This window comes from Pinus tabuliformis, chromosome Q (assembly GCF_031772625.1).
Source record: "Pinus tabuliformis cultivar Carrire ecotype Pingquan chromosome Q, CPIR1, whole genome shotgun sequence".
Classification (NCBI taxonomy): Eukaryota; Viridiplantae; Streptophyta; class Pinopsida; order Pinales; family Pinaceae; genus Pinus; species Pinus tabuliformis.
The window spans coordinates 331691056-331712219 of NC_142296.1; the positions used below are offsets into that span (position 1 = coordinate 331691056).

The following is a 21164-nucleotide window of genomic DNA, read 5'->3' on the forward strand; positions in this document are numbered from 1 at the left end:
CAACCTTGGCCTGGGCTCTACCTTCACCAAGGTTGCATTGTGCAATTTGGGGAAGGAAGGCTCACCTTCCTCTCTAGGACAGTGGCTGCTTGGCCCAAGAAATTATGCAAATCTGTCCCTGGGCATTGCGCAAATTTGTCATTGAGCATTGCACAATCCCAATAGTCAGCAGCCAAAATAGACTGTGCATTGCACAAATTTGTCGTTGAGCATTGCACAATCCCAATAGTCAGTAGCCAAACTAGACTGTGCATTGCGCAATTCCAGCAATTAGTCAGTTTCCTAGCAGCCCAGAATATGCCTTGTGAAGTTTTGGTAATCGTTCTACCAAACTCCCAGCCTAAATTACGCAACCTTCATGATCATTCACCCAGGTATGTTGCAAGTTAGTTCTCATGTTCATTTTGGTTTTTGACTGATAGATTTATTTGCATGAGTGTTTCCATGTCTCCAGGTACCACAGGTTTTCATCTACCTCTCATCAGTACAAGTACAATGGCTTCCATGAGAGAAGAGACGAAGACACCATTCAGAGCACACTTGGGGATGCAATTGATTAAGTGTGTATGGACTTGCCTACCCACAAAGACATCAAGTTGTTCGTAGACAAGGACATCAGGATATGACAGCAGCAACATCATAGCGAGTAGCATCCTAAACAACAGCTGAAGACAGCATACTAAATGCAATGAATGCAAGAGGAGGGTTGTTAACGACATGGAGGCGAGACATGGTTGTAAGCTCAAGCAGGTCCATTGATGATGAAAGAAACTTTGGAGACTCTGGCTATGAAGTGACAATGCGACATGAAGATCGCGTGAAGGTAGAAGATGGAACAAAGAAGGAGTTGCATGTGCTAAAGCAGTAGCTCAGGAAGAACATGAAGTTGCGTGGACAAATGAATGAGTTGCAACATGAATAGGAACAGTAGTGGGCACAACATGCATTCACAGATGAAATTGCACTCATACAAGTTAAGGATCCATCCCAACAACTGACATAGAGCATACATGGTCAACACTGTTTTTGATCACATGTAAGGGATTTAGCAGCATCCATTTCATTGAGCACATGTATGCAATTTTGGATTGCAAGTTTCTGTGGAGCGGTTTTTGAGAGATTGAGAACTCAATCTCACATGTATGCAATCCAACCCATTTAACACACTCACCAAGGCAAAGACAAGAAGCAAGTCCAACTGGGGTTGAACATGTACTTCGGCAAGTTGATGCACATGACCACCAGCACACACTTGAAGATCAGCATGGACACTATGCATCAATGTGTTTTTGGTTCAACCACACCCAATAAGACCATGCGCATGTTAGCGAACAAGTTGGATGAAGAGGACAAACCAATGCACCGGTTGCAATGGAGGCAAGAGTTCGCTTCAACAAGATGTCACCCTGAGGTGCATGAACACCATCAAGGACAACCAAGCTTAGCATCAGCTCACCACCTTCACCATCACAAGCATGTCAAAGAGTTGGTCTCACCACATCGGATGGAGTGTTAGTGGTGTCTTGCAAGGCTTGCTCAAGCCATGTTGTCTCGCTTGAGTACATGTGCATTGTAATTTTGAGTCATGTCAAGTGTAAGTCAAGTGTCAACAGTTGGATGTAACAGTCATAGAGTAGGTGAATAGTCATGAGGGTAGTTGAACTGTCACAAAGGGGAATGTCATGGGTCAACCGACCCTTTACTATAAATAGTCCCTCATAACTCATTGTATGGGCTTTTGGTCATCCAAGCTTCTACTAAGACAGCTTTGAAGAAGGCTTGGACAGTATTGTAATGTTCCTTGGCTTCTCCACTACACGAAACTAGTACATCTCTTTGGAGGAGCAAGCGGATGTGGCTGTAATGTTCCACTGTTGGGGCTAGCAGGTTTACATGGATGTATTCTATGATTGTTACTTACACTTCTTTATATAATAAGAGCCAGTACATTTTCATGCATATGTTGTTATTGTAGTTGGACTACTCTGCTTGCTTTAGTGATATGTGTTGTTTAACTTATGTACTTTTGTATGAACTGATTCACATGAAATTATATGAATCTTGTCGTTAATGTATTGCATATGTTGTTAATGTTGTCACTGTCCATGTCGACTTCTATATCGGACATCTGATAGAGCTTTCACTTGAACCTTGCTATAACAACCATCACACTAGTCTCGGACTGATCTGTGAGTGTTATACGTGTTATCTAACCTTGTATGATGTCATTGCCACATCAGAGTGGACTGCTCCACCGGAAGCTGTGCATGTCCTTTGTGTTGTGTGTTCCTAGCCGAGTTGGGACTCATCCCTTTCAATGTGGAACTCACCTTCACCTCCTCCCCCCTTTGAAGTGTTGGAACCTCTCATGCACCTTCCTTGACTCACTGCATCAGTCACACCCTTGCTACTGATAGAGTTATTTTACTTGCCTCTATGTGACACCGTAGTCAAGGCATTACCTTACAACCCACTGTTGGGACTCCTACACCAAATGGTCTGAGGTCTAATTGGGACTTCTTACCCCGGTGATCCCCTTGACATGTTGGTGAGTCCAACACCATCAAAATTTCTGGTGTTAGAAGGAGCGCCTGATGACAGGTTGTGTCCTCTCATCTAGTTTTGAACCTTTGCATATCTTTCATGGATTCTTGCACTCTTCCTTTCTTGCGGTGTTTTTCAAATCGTGAAGATGTCTCCATCTTGGGGAAGCTTTTCAATCTCTTGTCCACTCACACATATGATGGTGAAGGTGAAATGGCCTTGCCTAAGCACTTATATAACTTTCTTTTCATGATTTATGAGGAAGATGAGCTTTTTGACGAATAGGTAGGTTTGTTGCTTGCATACACACTTTGCGAATCTCCATTTCATTGGGTGCTCAACCTACCAGTTGACACCATGCACTCATTTGAGCACTTCTGTGATATCAATCAAGATACATTCTATCATTTTGATCCATACTATCTTGATCATAAACTATTACAGCAACGAAGGGTTCTGCATGAATCCATTATTGATTTTTGGCAATGCTTTCGTGACTTGCAGTTTCAAGCTCCAAAGAGCCAAATGAAATTTTCTTGTCTTTGGGATTGGTTCGAGTATTTCCTTAATAAATTTTCCCGTCCCAAGAGGAACTTTTTTATCAAGCCTTGCTCAACGTTCTTCATTGATGGAACTACACAATATCATGTGGGAGCAGGCACTGTCTCAACTAACTATCTACCTCACTCTCATTCAACAGCTCCACCACTACCTAGCGATGTTGAGGATCATGCTCATACACCTTTTCATCCTTCACACTCTCCCAACATCACTCCACTCAATTTTCACGTAGATTTATTTGTGAGTCCTTCGAGTTCTCATATGCATTCTCTTCTTCGACCTCAATCTTCTCACTCAGGTGTTCCTCCAGATGATGTTGTCTTGTGTTCATCCATTCCGCTCTCTTCACTTTTTGTGAACGACGAACAACCCACTGATGTAGTTGGTGTTGCACAACCAACATATGATGTCATTCATGAAGAGTATGAGTGGGAGCTTGAGCATCAACACTCAGCGAAGGATGAATCCCTTCCATCTGAGCCCCCTCTGTTCTTTCTTAACATCGTTGGTGAACCTGCTATCCATGATTTTGCATGTGTGTCTTCTTCCACGAATGCACCCATTATTGATCTTTCGCAGGACACACTGTATGTTAGCCCATCATCCAACAACTAAGAGGACCAATCATTCCTTGGAAATCCACTTGATCTTTCATCTGCTTTTTCCAGAAATGTAGAGGGTGAAATTCCTTCCTCCTCATCTACCCCTCTGTGTGATTCATCAAACCATGAGGATGCCAACCGACATCCTGAATTTTCTGATCTTGGTTTTCGTGATCTCTTCACCTCATCATCTGATCACGATGTTGATTCACTCGTCGTTAATCTATTTAAGCCACTGGTCTACAAAGATTCATCTGTCAACGAATTCGAAACCCCACAGACCGTCAAGGCACTTCAGCCTGAACTGATGGTTATATCAGGCCCTCGCTGTCCTGAGATTGGTTTCGCTTCTGATCAAGAAATTGTTCAAACACTCAAGGCTACTCATCACTTATATGTATGCACTCAAGATCAATCTAACACTTAGATTTTACTTCGTCCACTCAAACTACATGATCCCATTGCTCATGCATTGGAGGAGTTTTACATTGCAAGCACTCGTCCGCATTGCAAGTTATCTTTGCTTCTTTCGTTTGCTTGCATGTCATAGTCAACAGTGTCTTCTTTATTCAAAGTTACATGTAGTGTCACACAACACCATGATAATTCCACGGACTACCCTTCATGCACATGCACTCACTTATCTCCCGTGGGCACTTTGAATCACGAAGTGTGGTTGTCTTCATTGTTATATCTTTCTTTCTTGCTGGTTCACACAATTGGGTTTCTTGAGGACCATGCCTTCACCAACATGGGTCTACCAATGCACTAGTGGATGTATTGAAAGCATCACTTCACGTGATCAGGCCCATGTACCGTTAGTTTAGCAGTAGTAGTAGCGTTTGCTTTCAGTTGTTTGCTTGCATGCTTGTTTTCTTGCGTGCTTTGTTTGCTTATTTGTTTTCTTATTTGTTTGTTTGTTTGCTTGTTTGTTTACTTGCTTCGCTTTCATTTTTACTTCTTCTCTTGCTTTACTTTGTTGATTGTTATTTTGTTCACTTGTTTCATTCATAGGTTAGCTTTGCATGAAACCATGTATGACTCTTGAAGCAAGCCGTGTTAAGTACAAGAGGGCTTGTACAGCTATCACTACTTGGTTATATGTCATCTTGCCTCTATATGATGAGCTTGTTACTTTTATTCCATGATACATCGAAGGAAAATACGTACTGTTCGATGTGGATCTTGGTGTAAACACAAGGCTTGCACGCTAACTAGTGTCACCTTCTCTAGTCAATTGTTTTTGGGTTAACCCTTGTCAGCTCAGTCAACTAGAGTAAGGTAAGGGGGAAAATATTAACAAGCACGTTAGAGATACAATAAACTACTTCTCTACTCGAACAACCTCTTCTTCTCTCAATAAGTTGGGATCCCTCTTCGGCCTCTCAAATGAATAAATGTTATGCACAGTGAAAAATGAAAAAAAAAGAAGAGAAATTTCAAAATGAAAAATGAAAAATGAAAAAGGCAAAAGAAGAGAAAGGCTTTGTACGCAAGGAGGTGATGCAAGTAACTCTGCCAGGGTACTAACTAGGCTCACTAGCAGCAGAGCCATGCTTGTGTTCTTATGTGACTCCACCAGGGTACTGTCCAGGTCTACTGGCAGTGGAGGAACACCAGAGATGAAACTAAGACTATAACGACTATACTACTTGTGCACCTATATACCCCTCAACCCCAATCAAAACAACTTTGTTTCCTTAGCTTGGAATGTTTGTCAATCAACCAAGGGCTTGGAAGATGCTACATCTTACAATCAAGTTAGTGCGAAACCAAGATGAGCTAAGAACTAAACAATACTTCTGAAGGTGTTGGACTTGTTTTTCATGAACAAGGTCTATGTAGAGAGCTAGATTTCTACCAGTGTGTTGCAAAATGTTGTAGCAGCTACAACGACCCTCCAAAATTTTTCCTTAGCATGTTTTGGAGCCTCCCTACCAACCTTACATAAAACTTTGTCTTGCTTCGTCAAGTACTCAAGCATCAGTGTTTTCCTCGCACAAAGGAAGCCTATTGATCATAGTTGATGCATTTCCCTCACAGGCTGAGCAGCTTCCCCTTGAAAATTGTGTATTTCTGGAGGGCAACCAGCCTTCCCTCCAAGAATTGCGCAATCCTATCTGACAGCCTGCTGGGCTCCAAGATTGCTCAATCCTGACAGCCAACCCTCCCAACAAGATTTTCACAAATTTTCCCAGCAGCAGGCTATTCAGCCTAGGATTTACACAAATCTAGGCAGCAGTCATCTGCTCTACCCAGAAATTACACAACTCTCCTAGGCAGCCAACCTAGCTCCCAGCCAGAAATGTGCATTTTTCTCCAGCAGTCGAGAAGTCTCTTTCATGTGAAACTGAGTTGACTGGTTCGCTCTAGGACTGAGAAAACTAGACATGCATTCATGGGTTGCTTCTCCTAAGGCAGCATGGAAAGGCATCCCTTTTTTTAGGGATCTATGATTAGCAATTGGAGGTTACATGCAAGGAGCAATTCTGAAACCTCCCACCAAGTGTCACATCCCCTAGATTCGTGGCATGCATTTCACAACCTCGATGTTATCAAAACTCATCAACCAGACACTGCAGAGCTCATTCCTCACATCAACCTTGCAGCTCTAACATCCCACATCACATCTAAGAGAGGTAGGTACATCCAGCTCAGTACTTTTGGGGTAAGCCCACTTCCCATGCTTAGTGCTGCATTTCTATCGCTTTTTGTGCTCTCACTTGTGGGAGCACATTTTTCTTGATTTCTTTGAACACTTGCTATCATTTATATGTATACTAGATTTTCCTAGCTCTGTTTCAGTTTTCGTTTCTATCTCACTGTTGTCACATGCATGAAAATGTTTTGCATGGACGTTGATCCAACTGGTGAACTGCCTCACCCACATGCATGTTGATCTGTTTGTTGAATCTTTCATTCATGTTTTGCATGCAATGTTAATCACTTCTTCTATCACTTAGTGTCACCATGCATTCACTGACTTGATTTCAGTTGCCCGTCGGCGACTCGGGCCAATCTTGGCTTGGGCTCTGCCTTCAGCAAGGCTGCATTGCGCAATCTGGGGAAGGAGGCTCACCTTCCTATCCAGATTTGCACATTATTGCCTAGCACTGACCTCCAGAACTATTTTTCACATTTTTGGAGGACAGTCGCTGCCTAGCCCAAGAAGTTGCGCAAATCTGTCCCTAGGCAAGTTGTCCTTCCCAGTTGGAATTGCACATTGTGCAATCCCACCAGTCAGTAGCCAAACTGGACTGTGCATTACACAGGTCCAACAGTCAGTCAGTCTCCTAGTGTAGTGTACCTAGGAGATATCGTTGATTTAAGGAGATATCACTGATTTAAAAATCAGTTGTGTTGCAGACATTTTTCGGGGCAGCGAGTTTGCAGATCAGATCTGTACATTCTGGTGCAAAATTTTCAGAATCTAATTACAGATCTAGGTTCTTTGCAACAAAATACCCAATTTGAAAAAAACAATCGGCCGAATCAAAGTTCGGATGACTGAGATATCGCTGATTTAAAAATCAGCTGTGTTGCAAACATTTTTCAGGGTGACGAGTTTGCATATCAGATCTGTACATTTTGGTGCAAAATTTTCAGAATATGATTATAGATCTGGGTTCTTTGCATAAAAATACCCAATTTCAAAATAAAAAAAAAAATCAGTAATTAGAGTGCGCATGAGGGAGATATCGCTGATTTAAAATCAACTCTTTTTTAAGAAATTTTTGTGATGGCAGGATAGTTGCAGCACGAATCTGAAATTTCAGTGCCTAGATCAAGATTTCTATTACATGGGAAGATGTAGAATGGTTGTTCCATTTCCGAAAACAGGTCATAATAGGGATTCTGAGCAATATTGAACCTATTAAAATAGGATTTTGTTGGAACCTGCAATTTTTTTTCCAAATTGATATTTTATAGGATATTTATAGGATTGTGTCTATAAATCCTAGTTGCAAGCAAAATCCTATAAATATCAATTTGGCAAAAAAATTGCGGGTTCCAACAAAACAAATGGAGCACACAGAGGTTAATAATGAGGAGGTGCAAGTTTATAAAGATTTGAAGCCTTCTATGGATAAGTATGTGTTGCATTGTGATTTTTATATTTCAAATATGGATAACATGGATGTTGTTTTGGGATATCCTTGGATGGAATCTGTGTGTACTGTCAATATTAATGTGCAGAAGAAATTCATGAAACTCTGGTATAAAAAGAAGAAAATAACATTGTAGGATATTTCTATTAAGACCCAAGCAGAGACTCTAGAGGCAGAAGCACAAAGCTCTAATGACACGGACACATAAGATGATGAGCCTTTAATGGTTGACAACCAAACACAAACATTGAACCAGGTACCAGAAAAACAGGGAGAATCTAAGGAGGCTGAAGCAGAAAATGTTACAAGTACTGATACATCAGATGAGGACTTAGTGATTGAAGTAATATTGGAAGATAAGAAACAACAACAGGCACCACAACATGTACCAAATACTAATTAGCCTCCATTAGGTGGTGAATTAAAGAAAGATACACCATTGGTTAACACTTTAGCATATCACCACCCACATCACCTCGCAAGAAAACAACCAACAAGATGGCAACGAATTAGCCACAAGGAAAACAACCCCCGCATGACATATAGAGAGGGGTATTGATCCACCTACTACACATCAACACAGAAGAGCCTCCAGGGTCAACTTCCATCTCAAGTGAGTGAGGCACCAACTAGATCGATGGTTCACCTTTCTCTGGGATGGCTAGATGCATGTGCATGGTACCAGTAGATCTTATTATTTGTGTTCTTCTTATGTTTTGGTGACAAAACATGTTTAAGGGGGGTGGAATGTAGTATACCTAGGGGGGATAGTATGGGGTACAGAGGGAGGTACCCAAGGGAATAATGTAATAATGGGATGGGCCATAGTAATAAATAAGGTGGTTAACCCATATCATGTAAGGGATCACAGTAGTTAGAAATAATGTAATAATCCCATGGCATTAGATAGATGGTACTTAGGGAACCATGGTAATGACCCATGGTATTGTATGCATGAGGCCTATATAGAGGCTAGAGACTCCCCATTGATGGATGTCAAGGAATATTGTATGAACAGGCATAAGGCTTGTGGAGTGTTCTCCTTCCTTAAGGAGTGAATGCATGGTGTTGCCCTACCTTAAGGGTTTGATTAATAAAGTGAAGCATTTCTATATTCAGATCTTGTTATTTCTTGGGTCTATGGGTTATTTATCATATATTTTTGGATCAGATCTATAACACCCAGCAGCCCGGCCGAAACTGTGCAACTTTCGTGATCATTCACCCAAGTATGTTGCAAGTTAGTTCTCATGTTCATTTTAGTTTTCGACTGATAGATTGCTTTTCATGAGTGTTGCCATGTCTCCAGGTATCACAGGTGTTCATTTGCCTCTCAGTAGTATAGGTACAATGGCTTCCAAGAGAGTAGAGATGAAGACACCATTCAGAGCACACTTGGGGATGCAATCGATCAAGTGTCTATGGACTTTCCTACCCTCGAAGACATCAAGTTGTTCATAGACAAGGAAATCAAGATATGACAACAGCATTATCACAATAAGAAACATCATGAACAACAACTGAAGTCAACATACCAAATGCAATGAATGCAAGAGGAGGGTTGTTGACAATAGGGAGGGGGGACAAGGTTGCAAGCTGAAGCAGGTCCATTGATGATGAAAGCAACTTTGGAAACTCTGGCTATGAAGTGACAACGCGACATGAAGATCGCATGAAGGTAGAAGATGGAACAAAGAAGGAGTTGCATGAGCTGAAGCAGTAACTTAGGAAGAACATGAAGTTGCAAAGACAAACGAATTAGTTGCAACAAGAATAGGAACAGCAATGGGCACAACATGCACTCATGGATGAAACTGCACTCGTACAAGTTAAGGATCCATCCCAGCAGCTGACATAGAGCAGACATAGTGAGAACTATTGTTGATCGCATGCAAGGGATTTAGTAGCATGCATGTCATTGAGTGCATGCTTGCAATCCAACACATTCAACACACTCACCAAGGCAAAGATAGGAAGCAAGTCCTATTGGGGTTGAACATGTACTTTGGCAAGTTGATGCGCATGACCATCATCACACACTTGAAGATTAGCATAGACATTATGCATCAATGTGTTTCTAGTTCAACCATACCCAAGAAGATCATGCACATGTTAGCAAACAAGTTGGATAAAGGGGCCAAACCAATGCATCGGTTGCAATGGAGGCAAGAATTTGCTCCAGCAAGATGTCACCATGAGGTGCATTCACACCATCATGGAAGACAAAGCTTGGCATCATCTCACCACATTCACCATCACAAGCATGTCAAAGAATTGGTCTCACCACAACGAACCGAGTGTCATTGATGTCTTGCAAAGCTTGGTCAAGCCATGTTGTCTCACATGAGTACATGTCCATTGTAATGTTGAGTCATGTCAAGTGTAATTCAAGTGTCAACAGTTGGATGTAACAGTCATAGGGTAGGTGAAGAGTCATGAGGGTAGTTGAACTGTCACAAAGGGATATGTCAAGTGTCACCCAACCCTTTGCTATAAATTGTCCCTCATAACTCATTTTATGGGCTTTTGGTCATCCAAGCTTCTACTAAGGTTGTTTTGAAGAAGGCTTGGATAGTATTGTAATGTGCCTTGGCTTCTCCTCTGCATGGAGCTAGTACATCTCTTTGGAGGAGTAGGCAGATATGGTTGTAACGTTCCATTGTTGGGGCTAGCAGGTTTACATGGATGTATTATATGATTGTGACTTACACTTATTTATATAATAAGGGGCAACACATTTTCATGCATATGTTGTTAGTGTAGTTGGATTGCTATGCTTTCTTTAATTATATGTGTTGTTTAACTTATGTACTTGTGTATGAATTGATTTACATGCAAGTATATGAATCTTTTTGTTAATGTGTTGCATATGTTGTTAATGTTGTCACCGTCTGTGTCGACTGCTCTGCAGGACATCAGACAAACCTTTCACTTGAACCTTGCTATAAAAATCATCACACTCATACCAGACTGATCCATGAGTGTTGTATGTGTTATCTCACCTTGTATGATGTGACTGCCGCATCCAAGTTGATTGCTCTGTCGGAAGCTGTGTATGTCCTTTGTGTTGTGTATTCCTAGCTGAGTTGGGACTCTTCCCTTTCAACCTAGAACTCACCTTCACCTCCTTCCCCCTTTGAAATGTAGGAACCTATCATACACCTTCCTTGATTCACTACATCAGTCACACCCTTTGCTGCTGACAGAGTTATTCTACTTGCCTCTGTGTGACACCACAGTCAAGACATTACCTTACGACCCACTATTGGGACTCCTACACCAAATGGTCTGAGGTCTAATTGGGACTTCTTACAGGGGAGATCCCCTTGACATGTTTACGGGTCCAACACCATCAACATAGTGTAATACTTTAACATTTCATATAATATAATTTGTGGTTGAAATTATTTATAGTTGCATTTGATATTGTTTAGTATTGTAATTAACATGCAACTTTGTGTTTTCATATTAGATGAACATGCACATTGTATGACATTTTTTAAATTTAGTCGCAAAATAATACAAATTAATTTATGTTGATTAATATTGAACACATAAAATCAATCTGAAACTACTAAATTAGTAGTTTATATTGATTAATAATGAACACAAATAAAATGAATATATGACTAAATTGGTCATTTATAATAATTATTAATGGAAGTAAATGAAACTAATATAAACTACTAAATTATTCGTTTATATAATGAATATGAAACTACCAAAAGAAGATAAATGACTACCGAAAATGATAAATTTGTGATTGCGAATGATGACTAAATTTTGCATATATATGACTATTAGTAGCTAATTTACAATATCTTATAACACGATCAACATTTAGTCATATTTCTCTGGTCATTAATTGGTTTCAAACGATGACTAAAATTTGCATATATACAACTATTAGTAGCTAATTTACAGTATCTTCTAACAAGGCCAACATTTTGGTCATATCTATTTGGTCATTAATTTGTTTTATCGGTTGATCATATAGTAATATATTTTGTTGTATATTTGGTTTTTAATTGTGGCAATTAATGACTAAATTAATGACCAAATTTATGACTAAATAGACTACTTGACGATAAAATTGAGACAACCAATTTATGACTAAGTTAAAAATGACTAAAAGTTGGACGCATTATAATATACTATAAATTAGCTACTACTGGTCATCAACTTGTTACACTAAAATTTGTCACCATGACTATTTGCAGTCAGTATGGCTCCATCAATAACCATACTGTCCTCCTTGGCAAGCCTTATGCCTTTGCTCCTCATGTCAAACTCCAAAAAAGAGAGAAAGCCTTTAAAAGTCAATATAACTCTGGTTACGCAGTTTCTCTTACTCTTACCTGCGTGTACGCACCTCAAGTACATTATACCTGTGTACTTGTACGCTCTGTCTGTAAAGGGGTGGGTGCGTACTCCTGTAAAGGTCAAAAAGCGCAAGTTTTACTTCAAAAAACTTACTTGCGGTCGATTCTAGAGCATTCTAGAAGATGGTTTGACGTGTATTGAGCGCCTCCAGATGGTTCATGCATCCCAATGAAAGAGGAACTTATCCCATGAAGAGGGGAGCTATCCCTTTGAAAGAGGGGCTTATCCCATTGATGGTGGACCTGATTAACTTCCTCCAAAGCATTATAAATACAGGCATTGGGCCAGAGGGAGGGGAGGTTGAAAGATGAACATCCCTAAGGGTAGATGTTGCTGAAATTAGGACTCCCTTATAGAGCTTGAGAGGAGAGATTCCAATCCTTTCTTAGCTTCATTTGAAAGTGGGTGAGCTGATCAAAGTAGAGGAGAACTCTTGCTAGACCCTGGGAGGGACCTGCACAACACCAAGGCACTGGTTGTAATGGTTTCTTTTGTTTCCAATTAATACAATTAAGTTCATTTTTCTCAACAAGTTGTTATATATAATTTGTTTCATAAACTCCTTGGTCTTTATGATGAATATGTTTTATGATATGAGTTATTCAGGTGCTATGTAATCATTTGCTTGTTAGTGAATGTAGGCTTCAAGGAGAAGGAGCTCATCTAGATCGGAGAGGCTTGGCTGCTACAAACAGCGTTGGACTAGAGGTAAGCCTTAAACACCTGGTTGGTTTTATTTTAAATGCATATTTAGGGAAAGATAGTGCTTGATTGTTTTGTTTGTCACTAGAAAAGCCTTTTTCTCTAGGGAGGTCGGTTTTGTCCGCAAGATTCATTACATTCTACAAGCTGGATGGAATGAAGGTTCATGTACGAGATCATTTGAAAGACTCGACCTAAAACTGTAAGAAAATTATGCAAAAACTAAATTAACTAACCTAAATATACAACTTAACATTTATGAGATCTAGTCAAACTCTCGACTCAATTAGAGGAGGATTTGTTTCATTTATTAACGAGCTTGACATAGGAAAAGAACTATGCTCGGATTCGGTTTCATGTTTACGCAAGCTTGAAATGAAAAACTATGCTTGTTATAAGTTTGCATGCCCCCAGCATAATGATGCAAATCAAGGTACATGCCCCCCAAGCTTCATTGCATTCAACCAGGTGGATGAAATGAAGGTTTACTTTCGAAATCTTGGAAAGACTCATGGGAGTTGTTTCATTTTTTAGTGAGGTTGACACAGGAAAAGAACTATCCTCAAAACCCTTGTTTCATTTTTTAAACGAGCTTGACACAAGATAAGGAACTATGCGCATAAATTTCCCCCGGCGAATGAGGGGGAAATTTTTTTGCAAAAACAAAAGCAAAAAGATGCAAAATTGTGAAAAGACTGAGACAAACCTCCAAGTAATGACCAAAGGAAATCAAATTAAGAATTTCTCAAAAAAGAGACTCAAAACACCCAATTGATAAAAGCTTAAAGTAGGAATGCCAATGAAATTAACCAAGGAAAGTTTTTTGACAGGGAACAAGCAGGTCTGGGCAATGGCTAAAACCTATAAACAAATTCTAAACTGATAAAAAAGAGAAAAATTTAAAATTTTCAAATTTTTGACAGGGTACGCAGGCAACCTGTTTACACAGGTGCGTCCACGCTCTGTGCACAAAGCAAAAGTGCATACAGGTATGCACTGTGCTTAACTCAGAGGGTGCGTACCTCTCCCAAAACTATGAAAAATAAAAACTAACTCAAAATTAACTAAATTCACCCAATCCCACAATCATCAAGTCAAAAACAGAAACAGAAAATACAGTTTCTCTGGTCAAAGTATCAATCAAAAGAGAAATCAATCAAATCCATGGATTCCCCAGTGGAGTCGCCATTTTGTCATGCGGAAAGAGTCAATTTTGCGGACAAAACCGACCTCCCTAGAAAACAAGGCTTTTCTAGTGACAAACAAAACAATCAAGCACTATCTTTCCCTAAATATGCATTTAAAATAAAAGCAACCAGGTGTTTAAGTCTTACCTCTAGTCCAACGCTGTTTGTAACAGCCAAGCCTCTCCGATCCAGATGAGCTCCTTCTCCTTGAAGCCTGCATTCACTAACAAGAAAACGATTACATAGCACCTGAATAACTCATATCATAAAACATATTCATCATAAAGACCAAGGAGTTTATGAAACAAATTATATATAACAACTTGTTGAGAAAAATGAACTTAATTGTATTAATTGGAAACAAAAGAAACCATTACAACCAGTGCCTTGGTGTTGTGCAAGTCCCTCCCAGGGTCCAGAAAGAGTTCTCCTCTACTTTGATCAGCTCACCCACTTCCAAATGAAGCTAAGAAAGGATTGGAATCTCTCCTCTCAAGCTCTATAAGGGAGTCCTAATTTCAGCAGCATCTACCCTTAGGAATGTTCAACTTTCAACCTCCTTTGCCTCTGGCCCAATGCCTGTATTTATAATGCTTTAGAGGAAGTTAAATAGGTCCACCATCAATGGGATAAGCCCCTCTTTCAAAGGGATAGCTCCCTCTTCATGGGATAAGTTCCTCTTTCATTGGGATGCATGAACCATCTGGAGGCGCTCAATCCATGTCAAACCATCTTCTAGAATGCTCTAGAATCGACCGCAAGTAAGTTTTTTGAAGTAAAACTTGCGCCTTTTGACTTTTACAGGGGTACGCACCCACCCCTTTACAGACAGAGCGTACAAGTACGCAGGTATTATGTATTTGAGGTGCGGGCCCGCAGGTAAGAGTAAGAGAAAGTGCGGAACCAGAGTTATATTGATTTTTAAAGGCTTTCTCTCTTTTTTGGAGTTTGACATGAGGAGCAGAGGCATAAGGCTAGCCAAGGAGGACAGTATGGTTATTGATGGATCCATACTGACTGCAAATAGTCATGGTGAGTGTCAATTTTGCGGACAAAACCGACCTCCCTAGAAAACAAGCACTATCTTTCCCTAAATATGCATTTAAAATAAAAGCAACCAGGTGTTTAAGGCTTACCTTTAGTCCAACGCTGTTTGTAGCAGCCAAGCCTCTTCGATCCAGATGAGCTCCTCTCTTTGAAGCCTGCATACACAAAGAAGCAAACGATTACATAGCACCTGAATAACTCATATAATAAAACATATTCATCATAAAGACCAAGGAGTTTATGAAACAAATTATATATAACAACTTGTTGAGAAAAATGAACTTAATTGTATTAATTGGAAACAAAAGAAACCTTACAACCAATGCCATGGTGTTGTGCAGGTCCCTCCCAGGGTCCAGCAAGAGTTCTCCTCTACTTTGATCAGCTCACCCACTTCCAAATGAAGCTAAGAAAGGAATGTCATCTCTCCTCTCAAGCTCTATAAGGGAGTCCTAATTTCAGCAGCATCTACCCTTAGGAATGTTCAGCTTTCAACCTCTCTTGCCTCTGGCCCAATGCCTGTATTTATAATGCTTTGGAGGAAGTTAATCAGGTCCACCATCAATGGGATAAGTCCCTCTTTCAAAGGGATAGCTCCCCTCATCATGGGATAAGTTCCTCTTTCATTGGGATGCATGAACCATCTGGAGGCGCTCAATCCATGTCAAACCATCTTCTAGAATGCTCTAGAATCGACCGCAAGTAAGTTTTTTGAAGTAAAACTTGTGCCTTTTGACTTTTACAGGGGTACGCACCCAACCCTTTACAGACAGAGCGTACAAGTACGCAGGTATCATGTACTTGAGGTGCGGGCACGCAGGTAAAAGTAAGAGAAAGTGCGGAACCATAGTTATATTGATTTTTTAAAGGCTTTCTCTCTTTTTTGGAGTTTGACATGAGGAGCAGAGGTATAAGACATGCCAAGGAGGACAGTATGGTTATTGATGGAGCCATACTGACTGCAAATAGTCATGGTGACAAATTTTAGTGTAACAAATTGCCCCCTAAAGTGCGAGGTCTGTAGTAAATCAGGGTTTTATATCATCTAGGAAGGGTGAAGCACTTTATCATTTCGAGGATTATCTTGTGGAGAGCCCAGTCGGAACCTGCAAATATTCAACACAAAATACATATATGAGATCATATCATCGCTGAGGTAGGCATTCCCATACTCAGATCAAAAACTTAACTAACAAACTAACTACTACTCTGATATAGGAATGATTTCGCAGTACATCATAGTCATAGACATATGTAGACACAGTATGGACGCAGCCATCTGTTTATAATTAGTCTACTGTATAATGAATACAAAACTCCTCGCAGCCTGGATGGCGGAAACTAGATCCAGGGTCTTCATTTCTGCTTCCCAAAATAGTACGATTCTATCCATGCGAATAAATGAATTGATTTTGAACATGGTAGAAACCACTTGATTACCAGTCGATGATGTAAAATGTTAACAAGTGTGAGAGAGACCACCAGTGATGTCAATGGTTCTCAAAGTACCCAGTACAATCCATGAGATGCGAATGAATGTGTTGATGTCGAACATGTCACGGAATCCTTCGATCGAAAGTCAATGATGTAAACTGTCGTCAAAGGCGAGAAACCTGCCATTGAGGCATGCAGATTTCAAGGTACTGATGATTCCTAGATCATCTTTCTAGATAATGTGCTAATGTCGATAGAAAGCGATCTGTCGTAGGCAAGCCCACAACACGAAATCATAGGTCAAGTTGAAGAAATGTAGCTGTAAGGACTGGCTCATAACGACACAACAGATGGCTTGGTGACAATTGACCCAAAGTTAATACCCAGAAACCGGCTGAAGACTTTCAATGTGGTTTGATCAACTGTTAGGCAAAGGATTTCCCAACCCAGGTGAATGAAAAGTGTCGTGTTCAAGAGTGGTGATAAGGTTTTTCTGAGACAAAGGATAACAAATAGGCTCATTTTTCTCTCTTTTCCCCCACCATTTCTGGCAAGTACCTCTTTATTTTTTACAAGCTTGAGGAGGATAACATTTGCTTGATTATAAGCTCATCCTTTGGATGAGTCCAACTTAGTTTAGATTCGAACCCTAAGAAGGAGTGGTTCGTTCTTGTTTGTAATTGAACAGGTCCTTTACTGTGAAATTTTAATGAGTCCAGTATAGGAGAAACTCGGTGTTTTTCAATTTTAGAGAGTCTGAAAAACTTAAGAAGACTCTAGGGTTGACCTTTTTCATAAATTTGCGTCTCCCAAGCCCGAAAAAGTATAAAATAATACTTGAGAGAACCGCTTGATCTTTTACGACCAAGGAGCACTTTTCGTTATTAGTGTCACTGACCCGAAAAAGTAAAAAAACGATCAATGACACGTCGTTTCATAACCAATATCGAATTTGAAACGACAAAAATCCGGCAATCTTTTCATGTTTTTACGGTCGGAAAAGAGCTATAAGTGGACCGTCTTTTAATTTCGTTTTAACGAGTGTAAAAGAAACGCTCGGCAATCTTTTCATGTTTTAGGAGTCAGAAAAGGGCTTAAAGATGACTCTACGATTTCACTTTTTCGTAAGTTTTAACGAGTTCGAAAAAATGATAAAAATGTACTCATGGTTTTCACTTTTTCGTAAGTTTTAATGAGTTCGAAAAAATGATAAAAATGTACTCATATGGCCGACTTTCAATTTAATTTACGAGCAGGAAAAGACGGAAAGAACTCGGCATTTTCATTTGTTTTACGAGAATGAAAGATAGCAAAATATTCTCGAGATTTTCATGAGTTTAACGAGTCTTGAAAATAACTGAAATTGACTCAAGATAGGTTTCATTTTTACAAAAGCTTGAAACAGAGAAAAACTATGCTTCAAAGTAGTTTCATTTTTACACAAGCTTGAAACAGAGAGAAAACTGTGCTTGATGCGCCCTAAGCGTAACTGCTAGAGCGCATGCCCCCCAGCTTCATTTCATTCAACTAAGTACAAGCTGGATGGAATGAAGGTTCAGTTACGAGATCATTTGTAAGACTCGACCTAAAACTGTAAGAAAATTATGCAAAAACTGAAATAACTAACCTAAATATACAATTTAACATTTATGAGATCTAGTCAAACTCTCGACTTAATTAGAGGAGGATTTGTTTCATTTTTTAACGAGCTTGAAATAGAAAAAGAACTATTTTCGGATTCGGTTTCATGTTTACGCAAGCTTGAAACGAAAAACCATGCTTGTTATAAGTTCGCATGCCCCCCGAATAATGATGCAAATCAAGGTACATGCCCCCCAAGCTTCATTGCATTCAACCAGGTGGATGAAATGAAGGTTTACTTTCGAAATCTTGGAAAGACTCGTGGGAGTTGTTTCATTTTTTAGTGAGGTTGACACAGGAAAAGAACTATCCTCAAAACCCTTGTTTCATTTTTTAAACGAGCTTGACACAAGATAAGGAACTATGCTCATAACTACTCTCTACAATCTACCTATATAACCTATCCTTGTTTCATCTTTTAACGAGGTTGACACAAGACAAGGAACTATCCTCGAACTTGATTCATTTTTTAACGAGGTTGACTCAGTAACAGGAACTTTCCTCGAAACATCCAATTTCATTTTTTAACGAGGTTGAGAGAGGAACAAACTATCCTCGCTTCTACTCTCTACAATCTACCTATTTAACCTATCCTTGTTTCATTTTTTTAACGAGGTTGACACAAGACAAGGAACTTTCCTCGTAAATCCTTGATTCATTTTTTAACGAGCTTGACACAAGACAAGGAACCATGCTCAAAAAGTTCGCATGCCCCCAGCATAATGATGCAAAGCGAGGTACATGCCCCCCAAGCTTCATTACATTCAACTAGGTGGATGGAATGAAGGTTTACTTTCAAGTTTTTGAAAAGATTCGACTCAAAAAGGGAGTTGTTTCATTTTTTAAGGAGGTTGACACAAGAAAAGAACTATCCTCAAACCCTTGTTTCATGTTTGAAAATGAGCTTGACACAAGACAAGGAACTATGCTCATATCTACCTATATAACCTAAACTCTACCTGATTCATTTTTTGATGAGGTTGACTCAGTAAAAGGAACTGTCCTCATAACAACTGATTCATTTTTTAATGAGGTTGACACAGGAAAAGAACTGTCCTCATACTAGCCTGTTTCATTTTTTAACGAGGTTGATACAGGAAAAAACTATCCTCGCACCTGATTCATTTTTTAACGAGGTTGGCACAGGAAAAGGAACTATCCTCGCGGACACCTGTATTAATTGGAAACAAAAGAAACCTTACAACCAATGCCTTGGTGTTGTGCAGGTCCCTCCCAGGGTCCAGCAAGAGTTCTCCTCTACTTTGATCAGCTCACCCACTTCCAAATGAAGCTAAGAAAGGAATGTCATCTCTCCTCTCAAGCTCTATAAGGGAGTCCTAATTTCAGCAGCATCTACCCTTAGGAATGTTCAGCTTTCAACCTCTCTTGCCTCTAGCCCAATGCCTGTATTTATAATGCTTTGGAGGAAGTTAATCAGGTCCACCATCAATGGGATAAGCCCCTCTTTCAAAGGGATAGCTCCCCTCTTCATGGGATAAGTTCCTCTTTCATTGGGATGCATGAACCATCTGGAGGCGCTCAATCCACGTCAAACCATCTTCTAGAATGCTCTAGAATCGACCGCAAGTAAGTTTTTTGAAGTAAAACTTGCGCCTTTTGACTTTTACAGGGGTACGCACCCAACCCTTTACAGACAAAGCGTACAAGTACGTAGGTATCATGTACTTGAGGTGTGGGCACACAGGTAAAAGTAAGAGAAAGTGCGGAACCAGAGTTATATTGATTTTTTAAAGGCTTTCTCTCTTTTTTGGAGTTTGACATGAGGAGCAGAGGTATAAGACTTGCCAAGGAGGACAGTATGGTTATTGATGGAGCCATACTAACTGCAAATAGTCATGGTGACAAATTTTAGTGTAACACAACTGATAAATGGTCATTTATATGCAGATTTTAGTTGTTTTTAGTAATTAATTATCCATTTTGTACTAGTGTATGTAATACTGATGGTGATAATCGGACCAAGAACCTAGTCAAACTTTGTTGGGACTTATCATTGGTAGGCTTCTTGGGTCTTCCAACTATGACACTCCTTAGCCCAATCTCCTCACGTGAACCCTCATTTGTAGTAGTAGCAGTGTGCTTTTTTGATTTCATATGTTCATTTAGAGAACTGACAATATTACCAATTGTTGGCATTAAACAAAACCATTTATTGCATCGTGTACATTCCACTCTCACTTTTTCATTTCCTTATAGTATGCAAGTGTTGCTTCCACCGCCTTGAACAAATTAGGCTCTTGTGTATTTTTGAAATCATCTAGAAGTTTGATTTCTTGATCAATATGAAATTGATCTCCAACCATCATTGTCTATCGTACTTCGTTACATGAAGGAATTTCAGTACCACCTGGCATTGATAGGCATTATCGATGGGACCTTGCTTTCATATGATGGTTTTTCAAGTTGTGTGTTGTTCGCACTACCAAGGATACATCACCTGTTCCATAATCAATGCCACAAATTTCACAATGGCTCTATATTTTAGATTCTGCCTTTTCTGAATATACTTTGAGAGTAATTTTCTCATTGACAAACTCTTCCATTAAACTTTTAACTTTTTTTTTCCCAAGATGCCAATACACTAGGATAACAACTATGGATTGTTCCACTAACAAAGAAATATTTTCAACTCTTGGTTGTTTATGCATAGGTCCCTCCACATTCACTTAAATGTTTTCAAACATTGGTATTATTTCCACTACATTTCAACACTCTTATTCCACATCAAATGTGCCTAGTGATGCCTACAAGTGTTGTATAAACTTTCCATTTTTTCTATTGCTTTGGATTTAAACTTGTTCCATCCTAGATAAAAGCAAATCACGAGTTTCAACAAATGTACAACCTTCTCGAAACTTCGCCACTCCAACGATAGAATTCTCTTCACTGATAGTAATTTTATAAAAGAACTCCGTCTATTTTTGCACATAAAT

General features: G+C 39.6%; 1 pseudogene; it reads right to left on the reverse strand.

Moving 5' to 3' along the window:
* Positions 1–21164, reverse strand: part of LOC149219533 (uncharacterized) — an 89406-nt pseudogene that overhangs the window by 63355 nt on the left and 4887 nt on the right.